The sequence below is a fragment of the Spermophilus citellus genome (assembly GCF_964194105.1).
Source record: "Spermophilus citellus genome assembly, chromosome: 5".
Lineage (NCBI taxonomy): Eukaryota > Metazoa > Chordata > Mammalia > Rodentia > Sciuridae > Spermophilus > Spermophilus citellus.
Genome location: NC_138186.1, coordinates 84,806,343 through 84,819,245, shown reverse-complemented (window position 1 = coordinate 84,819,245; position 12,903 = coordinate 84,806,343). Strand labels below are relative to the sequence as shown.

The 12,903-nt window shown below is 37.5% G+C and overlaps 1 pseudogene across 1 annotated transcript in view; it reads left to right on the top strand.

Annotated features, from left to right (window-relative positions):
- Positions 1-310: 310 nt before the first annotated feature.
- Positions 311-12,903, top strand: part of LOC308649437 (methylosome subunit pICln-like) — a 128,401-nt pseudogene continuing 115,808 nt past the window's right edge. The window contains exons 1-2 of the transcript in view: positions 311-365; positions 501-679. The product of the transcript in view is annotated as a methylosome subunit pICln-like (transcript). The remainder of the gene's footprint in view (positions 366-500; positions 680-12,903) is intronic.

Below are 12,903 nucleotides of genomic sequence, written 5' to 3'. Positions count from 1 at the left end.
AGTAGGATTTTTGGAGGTGACAGTTTGCCCCAGACGAGCGAATCTCCACCACGCGGCGCGGAGGTCCAGACCCGCCAGCCGCCGCCCGCGCTACCTGGCAACCCGCACAACTCGGCAGCCAGCCTCCAAAGTGCAGCTCAGCAGGAGCGGCGCAGGGACTCTAGGAAGAGGTCTCTAGCCAAGCCTTCATGAAATAGCGAACCAGGAACTGAAACCAACCGAGATTGGGTCACACCAGAGACAGACCAGTCCCACCCCTCCCTTCAGACACTCCGGCAAGGAGCCTGGGGCCCGACATAGCAGAGAGGTGATGTCACCGGAGTTCGGCCGATGGAATTCCTTTCCAGCAGAATCCACTTTAGCAGGTGTGTGACTCCCATCCCCACCAGATACAAGCAGCCGGGAAACCTCAGGAATCTCTCCAGGGGCATGACTGTAGGGGCCGAGGGACTCCCGACCCCCAACTCCCCCTACTGCCAGTGGCGTGGGTGTGACCGTAGGGGCCGAGGGAAGCAGAGGGCACTCCCGACCCCCAACTCCTCCTACCGCCAGCGGAGTGGACGTGAAGGTAGGGGCCGAGGGAAACAGAGGGGATTCCCGATCCCCAACTCCCCTTACCACCAGTGGCAACACCCAAGGTCTTAGCCGCCAGTTTCCGGGGGGCGTGCCCACCAAAGGGGTCAGGAAAAATTAAACTGTTGGTTCCCAGATCACCGCTCCACAGCACTGGGGCTTAGATGAATGACAGAGAGAGTGCTCAGTCGTTCAGGAAATAGGGCACGCAGTGGGGCTGCAAATGTAACCAGATCCTTGGGGAACCGCCTCCGGTGAACAGGACCTGACTGGTTGGCAGGAGGAAGGGGGAGAGAGGCCGGAGAAGTGAAACGGCGCTGGACTAACAGGATTGAGAGACTCCCAGGAGCCACCTTATGGCACATAGAGGGCAGAAGCTCAGCTCGGAGGGCAGAGCTCCACCTACTGGAAGAGAAGAAAATGGATCTCTAAGACTTCAATTTTTTTTTCTCTTTTTTCTTTTCTCCCCTTTTCCTTCTTTCTTTCTTTCCCGTTTCAAGTTTTATTGTTCTTTCCATTCTCCTCCAATATATCTCTCTCTCCTTCTTTCTTTTTAAGAGCACCTTCCTTCTCCTACCCCCCAACTTTCATCCCAAGCATTACGTCTTCCATTATGTGTAATTGTCTAAATGCAAATAGGTGAATGTTTCGAGGATGTCTATAAGGTTCCTAAATACCTAGCTACTACCAAACAGCCTGATCCAATCGCCTGTTAATATCCCCTTTCAGTAGAGCAATCTTCTAAAGTAGCCCAGACATACTAACCCTCATACTATCAAAGCACCTAACCTAAACATAAAGTCCTAAGAACAAACAACAAATCACTATATGCATACAGAATCTGGAAGCCTTTTATGAATTGAATGAATCAGCTTTAAAGTACAATAAAGCCTAACATTTCTAGGCATAGTCTCCCACCCCAAAGGAGAGACCACAGAGATATACAAAACCAAAACAAATTTATAGGAGAAAACATAAACACAGCAGTTCAACAGAGTTGGAAAGTAACATGAACAACATGAAGAAACAAGGGAAAAAAAGGATTACAAACAATGCAGGACAACTTTAATCTACAGGAGAACCTAGAGGCATCAGAAAAATGGACAGAGAAAGAACTCAAGGCATACCTGACTCAGATGGAATGGAATATTAGAGAAGTCATGACACAGCAAGTCGAAACAATGAAGGAATACTTTGAAAACGAATTGCATAAGCAAATTCAAATTGCAAAGAAGGAACTCTACCAGTATATAGAGATACTAAAAAAAAATCAAACAGTAATCCTAGAAATGCAGGAAACCATAAACAAAATTAAAAACTCAAATGAGAATATTACAAATAGACTAGATCAAATAGAAGTCAGAACATCAGATAATGAAGACAAAGTTTATCAACTCGAAAAGAATATAGTCAACGCAGAAAAGAAGTTAAAAAATCAGGAGCAATCCATGCAAGAGATATGGGATGTCATAAAAAACCAAACTTGAGAGTCATTGGGATAGAAGAAGGTATAGAGGTTCAAACCAAAGGAATGAACAATCTGTTGAATGAAATAATCTTAGAAAACTTCCCAGATATGAAAGATGGAATGGAAGCCTACAAAACTGTAAAAGACCAACTCCAAGACACATAATTATGAAGATATCCAACGTACAGAACAAGGAGAGAATATTAAAAGGTACGAGAGAAAGGAGGCAGATTACATTCAGGGGTAAACCAACTAGGTTAACTGCTGATTTTTCATCACAGCAAGAAGATCCTGGAACAATATATTCCAAACGCTGAAAAATAATGGATTCCAACCAAGAATACTGTATCCAGCAAAATTAAGCTTCAGATTTGAAAATGAAATTAAAATATTTCACGATAAAAAAAAGTTAAAAGAATTCGCAGCCAGAAAATCAGCACTGCAAAGCATTTTGAGAAAAATACTACAAGAAGAGGAATTGAAAAATAGCACCCAAAACTAACAGTGGGAGGTATCTCAGTAAAGGGGGAGAAAAATGACCAAAGAGGAAAAACTAGCCAAACTAAAATAAATAAATAAATAAATAAACATGACTGGAAGTACAAACCATATTTCAATAGCAACCTTAAATGTTACTGGCTTAAATTCACCAATCAAGAGACATAGGCTAGTAACCTGGATTAAAAAAACAGATCCAACAATATGCTGCCTTCAGGAGACTCATATGATAGGAAAAGACATACATAGGCTGAAGGTGAAAGGTTGGGAAAAATCATACCACTCACATGGCCCTCAGAAGCAAGCAGGAGTGGCCATACTCATATCAAATAAAATCAACTTCAAACCTAAGTTAATCAAAAGGGATAAAGAAGGACATTATATACTGTTAAAAGGAACCATTCACCAACAAGACATAAGAATTATCAATATGTATGCACCAAACAATGGTGCTTCAACGTTCATAAAACAAACTCTCCTCAAGTTTAAGAGTCAAATAGACTACAACACAATAATTATGGGTGACTTCAACCACCACTCTCTCCATTAGACAGATCCTCCAGACAAAAGCTGAATAAAGAAACTATAGAACTCAATAACACAATCAATAACCTAGACTTAACTGACATATATAAAATATATCAACCATCATCAAGTGGATACACGTTCTTCTCAGCAGCACATGGATCCTACTCAAAGATAGACCATATATTATGCCATAGGGCAACTCTTAGTAAATATAAAGGTGTGGAGATAATACCATGCATTTTATCTGATCATAATGGAATGAAACTGGAAATCAATGATAAAAGAAGGAAGGAAAAATCCTGCATCACCTGGAAAATGAACAATATGTTACTGAATGATCAATGGGTTACAGAGGACATAAAGGAGGAAATCAAAAAATTCTTAGAAATAAACAACAATACAGACACAACATACCAGAATCTATGGGACACAATGAAAGCAGTTTTAAGGGGAAATTCATTTCCTGGAGTTCATTCCTCAAAAAAAGAAAAAACCAACAAATAAATGAATTCACACTTCATCTCAAAACCCTAGAAAAGGAAGAGTGCTGGCTCGGATTCCCCCTGGCCCCTGGGGCTTGGTACCGGCCCTGGTTTCTTGTGTGCACGCCAAAGAGGCCAGCTCCCAAGGCCTTGAAAGATTTGTGGTTTCTGTTTTCATATTCAGCCTATAACAGTCATGTGGGAACGTCCTGACCTGCTTGGGTCTGATAAGGTTCCTGGTTGAAGGCTTAGTATGAGTCGACAAGAACCACTTGTCCCCCTCCGTCCTTGCTCTCGCCTACCAGTAACTTTCCATTCTATCTGCAAGAAATATATAAGGATGAGCTGAGATAATAAAGTCAGTCTCCCCCTGGATGAAGAACCTTGGTGTCCTGTGAACTTTTTTAATCCCGACGTCTCCCGCCGGACTCGGTCCATTTCGCCGGACGCGGCAGAAGAGCAAAAAAACAGCAAATGTAGTTGAAGACAAGAAATAATTAAAATCAGAGCAGAAATCAACAAAATTGAAACAAAAAAAATATTGAAAAAATTGATAAAAATAAAAGTTGGTTCTTGGAAAAAATAAATAAGATCGACAGACCCTTAACCATGCTAATGAAGAGAAGAAGAGAGAGAACTCAAATTACTAACATACAGAATGAAAAAGGCAATATCACAACAGACACTACAGAAATACAGAAGATAATTAGAAAGTATTTTGAAACCCTATATTCCAATAAAATAGAAGATATTAAAGATATTGATAAATTTCTTAAGTCATATGATCTGCCCAGATTGAGTCAGGAAGACACACACAATTTAAACAGACCAATAACAAAGGAAGAAATAGAAGAAGCCATCAAAAGACTACCAACAAAGAAAAGCCCTGGACCGGATAGGTATACAGCGGAGTTTTACAAAACCTTCAAAGAAGAATTAATACCAATACTTTTCAAGCTATTTCAAGAAATAGAAAAAGAAGGAGCTCTTCCAAATTCATTCTATGAGGCCAACATCACCCTGATCCCCAAACCAGACAAAGACACTTCAAAGAAAGAAAACTACAGACCAATATCTCTAATGAACTTAGATGCAAAAATCCTCAATAAAATCCTGGCAAATCAAATACAAAAGCATATCAAGTACTGGTGAGGATGTGGGAAAAGGGGTACTCTTGTACATTGCTGGTGGGACTGCAAATTGGTGCAGCCAATTTGGAAAGCAGTATGGAGATTCCTGGGAAAGCTGGGAATCGCCCTTCTTGGACTATTCCCTGAGGACCTTAAAAGAGCGTACTATAGGGATACTGCCACCTCAATGATCATAGCAGCACAATTCACAATAACTAGACTGTGGAACCAACCTAGATGCCCTTCAATAGATGAATGGATAAAAACAATGTGGCATTTATACACCATGGAGTATTACGCAGCACTAAAAAATGACAAAATCATGGAATTTGCAGGGAAATGGATGGCATTAGAGCAGATTATGCTAAGTGAAGCTAGCCAATCCTTAAAAAACAAATTCCAAATGTCTTCTTTGATATAAGGAGAGCAACTAAGAACAGAGCAGGGAGGAAGAGCATGAGGAAAAGATTAACATTAAACAGAGACGAGTGGTGGGAGGGAAAGGGAGAGAGAAGGGAAATTGCATGGAAATGGAAGGAGACCCTCATTGTTACACAAAATTACATATAAGAGGTTGTGAGGGGAAAGAGGGGAGAAAAAACAAGGGAGAGAATTGAACAACAGCAGATGGGGTAGAGAGGGAAGATGGGAGGGGAGGGGAGGGGGGATAGTAGGGGATAGGAAAGGTAGCAGAATACAACAGTCACTAATATGGCATTATGTAAAAATGTGGATGTGTAACTGATGTGATTCTGTAATTTGTATTTGGGGTAAAAATGGGAGTTCATAACCCAATTGAATCAAATGTATGAAAGATGATATGTCATGAGCTTTGTAATGTTTTGAACAACCAATAAAAAAATTACACAAACTACTAAATTACACTACTACTAAAATATGCACATAGATAATTCAAATTAATGAGTGACTTTGAGAAGCAAGATCAGACTATGAACATAGTTTCTGAAGAAATTTTTATTATTTATATCATATAATTCCATTTCAGCCTGAAAAACTGTTTCCAAAGAGTAGTTAATAGACATGTGCTTTCATAAAATAAAAAGATTACTTGTGTATAAATAAAGGGAGTAGTTTTGAATGGTCTTAGGATCTTTAAAATGATAGTTCTCAGGTTGGGAAAGTAGTTCAGTGCTAGAACACTTGCATAGGACACATAGGGCCATTGGGTTCAATTTCCAACATCACACACACACACACACACAAATTAATTATTTCCAGTGTATTAAATGTTTCTCCCACAGAATAAAATAAAAATCACATCAATTCATTATTCCTGGTCTTATCTATATTAAAGGACTATATGTTCTACTCATTTAATGAACAAGTACTTTGCCAAGTGTTGAGGATATAAAGATATTAATTTTTAAGTGCTCAAAATCAATTTTAACAAAACACTAAAGTATAAATTAAACTCCTTCAATCACTGAGGAAAATGGACCAACATTTGTCAAAGTCTATTAAGACAGCCCAATTATAGCTAAGAATGTATTTTTATCTTTTTAAAAATAAAGATGGATAGAATAATAAACAATCCCTTCCAAAAGAGATTTTCCACAAGTATTTATACATGTCCCCTCACACCTCTACTGGAGATTCCTCTATGCAGCTTTGAGGCCAAACACACAGGAGACAAAACAAAGTGAAGCTTGGTTAATATATGATATTAGCATAAGAACATGGAATTACATTTATGTGTGTTCATACCTGAAAGTACAAACAAGGCTCTTCGTCGGAGAAAAATGCCTGTTTATTGAGGAACAGCTCTGCATATTTATAGAGCCAGGGGTGATTTGACAGTTATGACAGTTTAATGGTTGAAGGATTTGACAGTTGGCATGGGGTGCTTTTTGATTGGTGGGTAAGGATCCTGTGAGCCAGCAGAGCTAGTCTGATTATTGGGGAAGGATCATGTGAGTCAGCAGAGCTAGTCTGATTATTGGGGAAGGATCATGTGAGCCAGCAGGGCTCACCATTGGATGGCTCTTCTTGGGGGATAGGAAAGTTAGTCTTTGGAGCTGGGGCAACTCCCAACAATACCTAAGATTGGGACATCCAAAGTCAAATAAACTCAAAACAAGGTCAACATCTTTGAATTCAGTGTTGGGCATTTAGTAGTCTCTTGATAAATGTTCTCTCAGTGAATAACTAAGTTAAAGTCTCCACCCTTCCCAAACATACCAAGTAGCTAAGTCTCTTATCCCATCTTCAAAGTAGGACAGAAACATAATTTTTATTAAATGGAAGGTCATATTGTTTAAATCTGAATTGTAGCTACAAGGGCTGCTTGTTGCATATGAACTCTATCAAAACAGTAGAATGGCCAATTCTTCATACACTTATGCCAAGGAGAAGAGAAATGGCACATTTTTAAAATCCCCCTATTTAAGAGATGATGACCCAAACAAGATCACCCTCCATTCCCTTCTTGGGTTTTTCCTCTAATGGGGATTATAAAGGGCACTGAAGTAAAAAAGGGGGAGTCATCATGAACCGGGAGTGGGATAGAAACACTCATATTCTACATAATATATTTCTGGTTGAATATGAGCATTTGCCCAAATAACAAACCAATTCAACATGCAGAAAGATCAAATCCATTGGTGCAGGAATAGGGAAGCAGGATTTTATTTTTATATATATACACACACACACACACACACACACACACACAAACCCTAAGATTTAAATAACACTTTAGTCATACGTGAGCTCTATCAGGAGATTCAAACAAAGTGTGGTCTTTCTAAAAATATTTTATTGCTTCTAAAAATGAGAAATCAGCTTGCTTCCTATTTCACTCTCCAGTCCTTTATAACTATATACATTTTCTGTTCCTTTGTATATTTCAAGCTTACTAAGATTGTTTCTGACCTTTTTTTGTCTGGGCTTTATAGATTGTAAATGAGGACTAGCTGTCACATTTCTGAATGATTAAAGTATCAAACTGATTTTTTTTCTTTTACTATCCCTTGTGTCATATTATACCCAAATTCCTTTGGCTATTTGTAGATCTCAATGTTATAAAGACACCATGAATCTAAGATTTTCATTATTAAATGAACATTTGGTTCTTACAGCATGGATAAGGGAAAATAAGAAAGAGTCAAAAAAATACTTCATAATGAAAGAAAATATATACAAAACATTACCAATGAAGCAGGTTAGCCTTCTATTACAAACCACCTTGACCCAAAATACTCCACTTACCAATGTCACAGAAATACACTTCAGATTTTTGGTACTTTGATATGCATGAAAATAGGGAAATAATATACACCAGTAGTTAAAGGTAAGGACATGGAGTTAGAGAGCCCTGTCCACTAACTAATCACGTGATCTTGAACAAATTACTTAATCTCTTTTTTTTATTTCTTCATCTGTTAAATGGAAGAATAAAACTACACATTTCAATAAGAGGATTAAATAAAATCATACAAAGAACTAATTACAGTGTCTGTTCTTCAGCAATATGACCATGTAGTTAATATTTATTATTCAAGAAGTTAAAAAATGAGCCTTTAAACATTATTAAAACAATTGCATTGGGGGTACTATTTTAAATCAAACTGCCTAGGTTAAAACAAACATAATATGTATTAAGAATGATGCAGGTCAAGTTTAATAGAGTTAACTTACCATCCTGGAAGCAGGTGAAAATAAAAATCTTACTAGAAGGGCAAGTACACACAAGAGAAACCAAAAAGAATAAAAAAAAATTATCAATACAGCAAACCATCAAACCATGAGAGGAGAAAAATAACAAATATTCAAAACAATGAGAAGAAAATCAACAAAATAACAGGAGTAAGTCCTTACCTATCAATAATAACCTTGAATGTAAATGAACTAAATTCTTCAGTTAAATGGTGCAGATTGGCTGAATGAATTTTAAAAAAAAATCCCAAAATTTGCTGCCTACAAGAAACTCACTTTACTAGTAAAAACACAGACTTTAAATGAAAGGATGGAAAATAATATTCCAAGCAAATGGAAGCCTAAATCAGGCAGGCATAACTTTACTTATATCTGATGAAACAGTCTTTTAAAATTGTAAGAAGATCTGGGCTGGGGATGTGGCTCAAGTGGTGGTGGCTCCCCTGGCATGTGTGCGGCCGGGGTTCGATCCTCAGCACCACATACAAACAAAGATGTTGTGTCCACCAAAAACTAAAGAATAAATATTAAAATTCTCTCTCTCTCTCTCTCTCTCTCTCTCTCTCAAAAAAAAATTGTAAGAAGATCAATACATAGTGACCAGGGATCAATTTAACAAGAAGGTATAACAAAAAAAAAAAAAAAGAAAGAAAAAAAAAAGAAGATATAACAATTATAAATCTACATGCATCTAACTCAGCAAAGTTGCAAGATACAATATGAACATACAAAAATTAGTAGCTTTTCTATATGCCAATAACAATTTTTTTTTTAGTTGTAGATGAACACAATACCTGTCCTTTACTTGTTTTTATGGGGTGCTGAGGATCGAACCCAGAGCCTCACACATGCTAGGCCAGTGCTCTAACACTGAGCTACAACCCCAGGCCCACCAATAACAAATTTACTGAGAAAGAAATCATGAAAACAAAACCTACTCATGATAGTTAAAACACACACACACACACACACACACACACACACACACACACACTAAAGCCTACAAATAGCCAAGGAAGTAAAAGACTTCTAAATTAAAATTACAAAATACAAGTGAAAAATGGAAGCAGGCACAAAAATATGGTAAGATCCACCATTACATAGATTGGAAGAATAAATATTGTTGAAATGTCCACACTACCGAAAACAATTTACAGATGCAATGCAGTACTTATCAAAATACCAGTGACATTCTTCACAGAACTAGAAAAAAGTCCTAAAATTCATATGGAAGCATAAAAAAAACCAAATAGCCAAAGCAAACTTGAATAAAAAGAACAAAGCTGTAGGCAGCACAATTCCTGATTTCAAGACATCCTACAGATCCATAGTAACAAAACAATAGAGTGCTGGCATAAAAACAGACACATAGACCACTGGAACAGAATGGGATCCCAGAAATAAATCCATACTTCTACAGCCAAGAGGTTCTTGACAGAGGTGCCAAAATCGCACACTGGGGAAAGGACTGCCTGTTCAATAAATACCGCTTGGAAAACTTGATATCCACATGCAGAACTCTGAAACTCGACCCCTATCTCTCACCCTCTACAAAAGTCAACTAAAAATGGACCAAAAGCTTTAATGAAATACCGGAAACTGTAAATCTACTAGAAGAAAACAAAAGGGAAACACTTCAAAATATTAGTACAGGTCATGATTTTTTGGATAGAACCCAAAACACACAAGAAACAATAGCAAATATTGACAAATGGGATTTCTGCAAACTAAAAAGCTTCTGCACAACAAAGGAAACAATCAACAGAGTGAAGAGATGACCTACAGAAGGAGAGAAAATATCTGTCAACTATTCATCTGATGAAGGGTTAATATTCAAAATATATAAGGAACTTCAACAACTTAACCAAAAAAAAAAAGTAATCTGAATTTTAAAAATGGGCATTTGCTGGGGCTGGGATAGCAGTTCATCGGTAGAGCGCTTGCCTAGCATGCTTGGGGCCCTGGGTTAAATCCTCAGCACTGTATAAAAATAAGTCAATGAAATAAAGGTATTTGGTCCAACTACAAATAAAAATAAATAAATATTTTTTTAAATAGGCATTTGGGAACGTAGCTCAGCGATAGAGCATTTGCATGAGGACTTGGGCTGATTGCAAGCACCCCCATGTGTACACACACAACATATATACACACAGAGAGAAAATATTCTGAATATACACTTCCTAAAAGAAGAAATGCAAATGAATATACACTGAATATATTTTAAAATGCTCAACATCATCAGCTATCAGGAAAATGCAAATCAGCTATCAGGAAAACTACCATGAGATACCATCTCACCACAGTTAGTATGACTGCTTTCAAAAAAAATGAAAAAAGTAAAGGAAACAAATAATTATAAATACTGGCAAGAATGTGAATAGAAACTCTTAGATATTACTGGTGGGAATGTAAATTAGCATAGTCAGTATAGAGAACAGTATAAGTTCCTCAAAAACTAAAAATAGATCCAGCTATCCCACTTCTGGGTACACTCACAGGAAATGCAATCAGAATACCAAAGAGATACCTGCACACCTTTGTTTATTATGGTAATATTCAAAAGAGCTAAGATATGGAATCAGCCTAGGTGTAGATAAAGAAAATGCGGCATATATACACAATGGAATATTATTTAGCCATAAAGAGAAATGAAGTCTGGTTATATATCAAAATGGATGTAACTGGAGAATACTACATTAAGTAAAATAAGCCAGACACAGAAAGACAAATACATGTTCTGTTTCATATATGGAAGCTAAAAAAAAGTTGACCTTATAGTAGAATAGTGATTAATAGAGGTTGGGAAGGATGTGGTGAGGATGTTGGAAAATGGGAAGTTGGATTTGAGCCAGGAATTTAGCTCAGTGGTATAATTGCCTAGGATATAGAAGAACCTGGGTTCAATCTCCAGCATTGCCAAAAAAAGAAAAAAGAAAAAGGAGGTTGAAGTTGATCTAGTGCATGTTGTGTGCATGTGTGGAATAATCACACTGAAATCAATTAACATGTGTCATTAATACAGGTCAATAAAGAATAAAAGAAAGAATGATCAAGACAAAAAAAAAGTCTTTCAAATGAAAATCCAGATGACTTGAATCCTAGATAGACAAAGCCCCAGTGGTCTTTCCCCCTGTATTTCCATTCTCATCTGTGGATCTTTTGTTTTCTTTCCCCTTGGCTTCCAATAACAGAATGTTCCCTGGGACTCCTCCCACCACTCTGGTGACTTCTCTTTTTTGAAATGCAGGTTTTTATGATCCAAGATTTTGCGCTAAACACTTTCACTCCTCTTTCTTATCTGCCTCTTTCTTTTGAATAATTTATTCAATCCTCTGTCTTCAGCTGACACTTCTATGACCTCCAGATCTGAAACACAATCCAAGTTCTGTCTTTGGAGCTCAGTCCTGTCTTTTCTGCTGTTTCCGGAAGCTCTCCACCTGTTCTATGAGCCTTTCATGCTCAGTGTCCTTGTCCCCTTGCCTACTCAGCCAGCAACTCCTCTTGACTCTCCATTCCTACTAACAGTATACCCATCTTTCCAGACATTGAGATTTCTAATTTTGTCATCATCTTCAACTCTTTTTTCCTCTTATTCCCAATCTCCCAATTGTAGCTAAATTCTATAAATTCTACCTCTGCAATATTTTTCTAAATAATTATTCATCTCTGTCAGCACTTTTCCCCTCTTGCTCAGTCCTTATCACCCATAATATTGAAATGACTTACAAGTCTCTCAGCCCTCAGAATATATGGCAATCCTAATCCCTTTTACAATATACTCTTCATGATCATAATTATGAATAAGCTAGTTTGATTCCAAAACATTTGGGTAGCTTTCCATTGCCTCCAACTTCTTTTCCCTTTCTCATGCTCCCATGGAATGGCCTATAGCCTCTCTTTCCAACATGATTTACTGCCTACTCTTGTCAACAATTCCTCTACTCTAGCCCAATTGAATCATTTGATCATTTCAACCCCCACTCTGAAATTGTTAACATCACAGTTTGTTCACCAAAACTTCTGCCTTGAATTCCCTCCCTCACCTCTAATGAGGACCTCACTTTACAACATACGTAGGTTCTCACCTCTTCTGAATTTCTCAAACCACCTAAAATTCTTTTGTGATAATTTTCATTCTGTGCTTTGTAATCTAATCATTTGGTTACCTGTCTAATTAACTTAATAAGTTAATAAGAGCACAATCTGTAAATGATTCAATTTTTGTATCCATAATTATACACAAAAGATGGCTTGGCATATACTACATCCTCAACAATTTCTTTTAGTTGTCAAAAAAAAAAAAAACATGAAATGCCCTTCTTGACTTTGATTCAGTAAACATAGATTTAATTGCTAGTTCAGGATCCTATTTACCTAGATGGAGAGTAGGGCATCATTGGAGTATTATATGGCCATTGCAAAGTCTCCTAAGAATTCCTTTAAAATAAGCACAGAAATGTTGCCATAAAAAGTGGTCAACAAAACCAGTACACACAAGCACAAACTTGGTAGCAAGACAACACAAGAATCAAGGAAATCCCACAAA